This window comes from Ceratotherium simum, chromosome 8, assembly GCF_057802395.1.
Source record: "Ceratotherium simum simum isolate JZ-2026a chromosome 8, ASM5780239v1, whole genome shotgun sequence".
In the NCBI taxonomy this organism is placed as follows: domain Eukaryota; kingdom Metazoa; phylum Chordata; class Mammalia; order Perissodactyla; family Rhinocerotidae; genus Ceratotherium; species Ceratotherium simum.
In genome coordinates, this window is record NC_141907.1 from 61,892,695 (window position 1) to 61,898,694 (window position 6,000).

At 42.8% G+C, this 6,000-nt stretch overlaps 1 protein-coding gene across 1 annotated transcript in view; it reads right to left on the reverse strand.

Moving 5' to 3' along the window:
• Positions 1-3,211, reverse strand: part of SCARB2 (scavenger receptor class B member 2) — a 105,739-nt gene extending 102,528 nt beyond the window's left edge. Inside the window, exon 1 of the mRNA XM_087434442.1 lies at positions 3,063-3,211. The gene's annotated coding sequence lies outside the window, so the exon portion shown is untranslated. The remainder of the gene's footprint in view (positions 1-3,062) is intronic.
• Positions 3,212-6,000: the final 2,789 nt, after the last annotated feature.

Consider the following 6,000-nt stretch of genomic DNA (forward strand, 5'->3'; position numbering starts at 1 on the left):
AGGGTCCTGTAAATAAAAATTAAATTCCACCCTTTTCTTTACTTAAAAAAAAAAATGTATACTAGACTTGCTCAGTCTTTCCCCCATATCGTCATATCTCTTCTCTTCCCTATTTTCTTTACCTCTATGTGCTGTACTCTGGGCATTTATTCAAAGCTATCTCTAGTTTACTAAGTCTCTCTTGAGTTGGTCTAATCTATTGTTTAACCAATCCACAGAGTTTTAAACTGCAATGATTATAGTTTTCATTTCTATAAGTTCTATTTTGTTCTTTTTCAAATCTATCTTTAAAAAATAGTTTCTTGTACTTTGCTCATATTTCCAAGTCCCCCTATTATTTCCTAAACACATTAAACATGCTTATTTTATGTACATAAACATATATATACTTATACATAACTAATCATATTTATTTATATTCTGTATCTTAACATTCCAACACATAAAGTCTCTGAAGATCTGATTCTGTTCTTTGTTGTTTCTGCTGTTTCTTAGTCATTGTGCCTTGTTTCCTCATGGATTTCATTATTTTTGTTGGTGAGCTCACGTCCATTGTGAATTTATCTGTAGAAATTCTGTGAGGACTGGGCTGAGGGTATGGTTCTCTAGCTTTAATGTACTCCTGCAGGGATGATTGTAACACTTTGTCCAGATGCCAAGGGTTTCTACCAATCCAACACCACTTTATAATTTCTCATCTTAAAATTCTGTTGTTTTTGTTGTTCAAATGCTTTTTTTTCTGGAAAGTACCATGAACTAAGTTTTGCTGACTATGTAGTAAAATGCTACAGAGACAGTAATTAGTCCTTGAGTGGGAAAGATGCAGTAATAGTGTTTCGCAACCCTGTTATGGGTATATTTGAGTAATTCTATTTTGAAATGAAATGGTCACACTACCAGGCAATAGGGTGAGAACAAACACCGGTAACAGCATCATCCTCACTCTCAAATAACAGCTACTCAGTAGATTACTGTATGTAACACATTTTACCTTTGTGTTGCAAAAGAGAAAGAGAGAGAGAATGAATGCGAGATTCCCTGAGTAATGACTATAATTAAGGTATGAAATGTGGTGAAACAACAAGAATGTTAGTTATCTCCTACCAGATATAGAGTCAAAATTACTACATGGAGCAATATCAACTTGTCAGGATGCAAAAGTCATGAAACTTGGTGGTTTCTTATTAATTCATACAGTAAACACTAGAAACTAAGTACCAGGATGACAAGGACCAAGTCAGTTTTATTCTCCATTGCATCCCCAGTGCCCAGCATGGCCATAAGAGACACTATTTGTTGAATGAGTACCTATTGTGTGGTGTGCCAGGCACAGTACTAGAACCAAGATGTACAGGATCCTTACCCTCTGTCTTACGGAAAAATCATATTTTATCAAAGTAATAAAAGCTTGAATTTGCAACCAAACAAATATCAAAGATATTGTCAGATATAGATAATAAGATAAAAGATAATAAAAACAACTGAGCCTCCTTACAATGATTACATTCATAGCTTTCTCCATTAACTGACTCCTATAACAAGTCTGTGAAGTAGGCAGAGCAAATATTACTATCACACTTCATAGCTATCACTCATACTGAGATAATAATAATTCTCAGCAGTAATTGAGGGATTCTGAACTGCCAGCACTGTGTTAAGTGCTTTATATTCATTATCTCATCGAATGCCCCAGTAACCCTATAGGCAGATATTATTATTTCCCCCATTTTCAGACTAAGAAATCAATGAAACTAAAAAAAAGTTTAAGTAACTGTGCCCAGTGGTGCATAATTATGAAGTGGCAGAGCCAGGACTCATCTCAGGCAGTGGGACTCCAGGGCTCTCCACAGTGCGCAGGAAAGGTGGCTAACACACACAGCAAGTGAAGATGCTGGAACCAGTACCAGTCAGGGCACCTTTAATGCTTTCCGGATATTTAATAGATTTCCAAAGGTGAAGCTAATTTATTCCCAGAGAGTTTGAAGATGAGAAGGCTCATCTTTAAATGACTACGAAAATTATTCCACCGTAACGGACACAATGTACCTACTTGCAGTAATTTTGGGACAGGAGAATGCTTGGCTGCTGTTTCCTCCGGAAGCAATGCTTAATATTTCAATCAGGAACACTCAGAAGTAGCAAGAGAACTTAGCAAAACCAAAACACATCCTCATGCAATCCATATTTACGTGGGCATCTGCATACCAGGGCCAACCCGATGGTCATTTCACTGCTGAAGTGAGCGGAGGCAAAAGAATCAAATAACAGAAGAGCTAGAAGGGACTCTGGACATCAGCGGGTGACTAGATAGATATCACGAGCAGCCCTCGATTTACAGAGGCGGCGTGGCCCAGGGAGTTCCAAGACCTCCAGGAAAACACTCCCTGCTAAAAGGCCTTCTCACCATTAGAAATCAGTCTATTCCTTTCCCTCCCTTTCCGCCCCTGTCTTGCTCTCTCTCCAGCTGCCTTCTTCGTTTCCTTCCTTCAACGTTTTTTGAAATAGTGGTGAGCAAAAAAACCGTGGTCCAGCCTACTGTAAATTTCAGCGGCAAGATGAACACGCCTTCCCAACAGATTGAAACGTAATTAAACCAAGAACCTGATCCTTCGCGCTTCCGCGGCCACGGTCCACCGCCCCGGGGGTCGGAGAAGGCTAGGGCGCGGCCGGGTTGGGCGGCGCAGGGGCTCCCCGGGCTGCGTGTTCCCCGGGAAAAGCCGGGCTGCGCGGGGGGCGCCTGGGCTGCTCCGCGCCCGGGGCAAGTCTAGGCAGCTCACAGCTACGCGGTCTCCTAGCGACCCCAGCGGCCGGGAACACACACCACCCAAGGTGGGGCTGGGGAGCCGGGGGCGCCATGGCTGACCACAGGCGGCTCGTGCGACCAGCGGCACTGGACCGGGCGCCGGTGGGCATGAACCGCAGGCCCTGGTAAGCGCGTAGCGCCGGGGCGAGGGCGCATCCCGCGGGTGCCGCGTGGGGGCGCCTGGACCCGGTGCTCGCTGGGCCTGCGGGCGTGGGGGTGGCTGACGGCCACGCAGGGCCTGGCTGGAGGGCCCACCTACCTTTCCTCCTCAAGGTCCGCGGCATATAAATGATTATCATGTAAAAGAACCAACGCTGAGGCTCCTCATCGCGAAGGACACTTTTTTTCTGTTATCCTCACAACCCCCTAGGGGATGTAGATTGATATACCTATTCCAGATGGGAAACTGATGGCCACAGAGTCCTCTGTGGAGTCTGGGTTAGCCTCGACCCATCCGTTTCCGTGTTAGCCAACTGGATCCCTGCATCCAGTGGGAGGGGTCTGCTGCACCTGGAGCGTTTGGCCACCCAGCTGGTGACTGTGGCCAGGCTGAGCCCGTGTTTGAGTGAGTGCCTCCGGTACTGGGCAGTCTGCTGCATTTTGAACGTTGGTGTCACTGCCACGGGGCAGGAACCTGAGGCTTTTTGCCTTTGCTGATTCCTTGAGCTATTTATGAGAATGGAATTCGGCTCTCTTGGAGGCAGCACGATGTGGTGGTTACGACTCCGGAGTCTAGAATCAGACAGGCTGGAGTTGAACGACCATTCTCCTCTTGTTTGCCTAGGACCTTGGGCAAGTTAGTTGCTCCTTCTGGGTTCAGTTTTCTTAACTGTCAAACGGGGACAAGAAAAAAAAAGAATCAGCTTTATAGGATCGTTGTGAGGATTAACCAACATAGCACATGTAAAGCAGTTACTGGCATATATATGCACTGTATACATGTTAGCAGTTGTGAACTCTTTGAGAATCTTTTCCCCCTCCATTTTCAAACCTTTTGTTTTAAAATAATTATAGATTCCCAAGAAGTTGCAAAAATAGTGCAGAGGTCCCATGTACTCTTCCCCTAGCTACTTCTAATGCTATATCTTACGTAACTATAACATATTACCAAAGCAGGAAATCAACATTGGCATAATATATTAATTAGACTATAGACGTTACTTGGATTTCACCAGTTCTTACTTGCATTTGAGGGTGTGTGTGTATGGGTGTGTGTGTTGTCAACTTTAAAATAAAATAGCCAGTTATCCTACCAGCAAAATGAGTTTATTCGAGAGTAGACAGAGGAATTGCAATTTGTTAAATGCAAGCTATGGCGGACCACAGGCAAATCCAGAGACTAAGGGAGGGGAGCTTGCTTTTATAGAGAAGAAGGGGGGGTTGGGAGGGGCTGTTTTGAACAAAAATTCATTGGAGGAAAGTAAGAGTTTGGGGTGGAGATGGCTTCTCGTTGGCTGGGCTGTTGCTGGGCAAGGAGAAAATCTTTCTTCCTCCTGCTGGAGTAGTAAAGTGCCTAGGTGCATTCCTTCCCCAAATTGTAAAGTAAGCTGCAGCCAATGGTGTGTGCATGACAGCTCTCCCTACAGGGCTTCCCAACTCCATTTTAAATGAGGTTTCCCTTTATTAATTTTCACAGTATGAAGTTCTGTAAAATTTTGTCACATGTATACATCAAGATACATAAGTGTTTCATCACTGCAAAGTAACCGCTTTTTGCTATCCCTAAATTGTCACTCCTTTCCTCACCTCTGCTTGGCAACTACTAATTTGTTCTCTACTTCCATAATTTTGTTCTTTCGAGAATGTTAGATAAAGAGAATAATACAGTATACAACCTTTTGAGATTGGCTGTTTTTCACTCAGCATGAAACAATTGAGATCCATCCAAGATGTTGTGTGTATCAATAGTTTGTTCATTTTTTTATAGCTTAGTGGTATTCCATGTATGGATGACCACAATTTGTCTATCCATTCATCTGTTGAAAGACATTCAGGTTCTTTCTAGTTTTGGGCTGTTATGTATAAAGCTGCTGTGAATATTTGTGTACAGGTTTTTGTGTGAATGTAAGTTTTCATTTCTTTTGGATAGATGTCCAATACTCTTTTGCAATTTTTAAAGAGGGAAATAGTCATGTATCATGTACTAGTGACTGTGAAAACAGTAAATGTTTAGAAAAAAAATGTTTTCAGTTTTATTTTCTAGGTCAAGCAAAAATTTTTTGTGAAATTAAGAAAATGCAGAGAGGTCAGTGTAAGAGCTCTGAGAGACCATGTGGGGCAGTAGGAAGCCCTCCCTCTAGCCTGGTTACCTTGTTCACCTCTCAGAACTCAGTTTCCTCATTGAAAAGTGAGGAAGGTGGACTCTTTCAGGGTATCTGCCAGCTCTAACATTCCATGAGGCTTGAGCTAGCTGCCGCACAGTCCCCATTTTGAGTCATATGACTGTGCTTAAGCAAAAATATTGGTTATCAGATTCGATTTTATGAAGTGCTTGGATGTTTGCATTAGTTGTAAATGTGTAGAAAATAAACTTTGTAAAGATATTTAATACTATGGAGAGTTACTTGCTAGTAGGTCATGCTGAATGGGTCATCAAATCTCAAGGTTATATGTAATTTCAACACCCTTAACACTTAGCTATTTAAGAAGGATTTATTAATCACAAAGAGCAACTTTTTGGAAACTCATTTTTTGTGTCCTTTCATCTAGATCTTCACAGCAGAGCTGGATTAAACCCTTGAAACACACACATGCACACACAGCAAACAAGAAGTTTCTAGGACTCACAAGAAAAGAATAGGGATCAAGCTGGAATCTCTTAAAAATGCTTTGTGCCTGTAAGGATGAGTGCAGCAAGGAGTGGATTTGGTGTAATGAGCCATTATAGATGACAGGAGCCCAGGGGTGGAAGAGGCTTCAGAGAAAGACAGCAGTGATATAGAAATATCAGACTAAGGCAGTGTGATGCATTAGGCTAAGGAGAGGCCTGCCATTAAACTGCTCAGGTCCAAGTCCTGACTTTGGCTATGGCGGGATGTATTAGATTATCCAGGGACTGGTCTCATTCTTCCTATATGTCCATTTCTCTCTCCCATCTCATCTTCATGCCCTAACTACTCAATGCGAACAGGGACCTGGTGGGTAAAGTAACTGAGTGAAGCAGCCTGGGTATAAGGCAGTAGGGAAAGGTGGAGGCT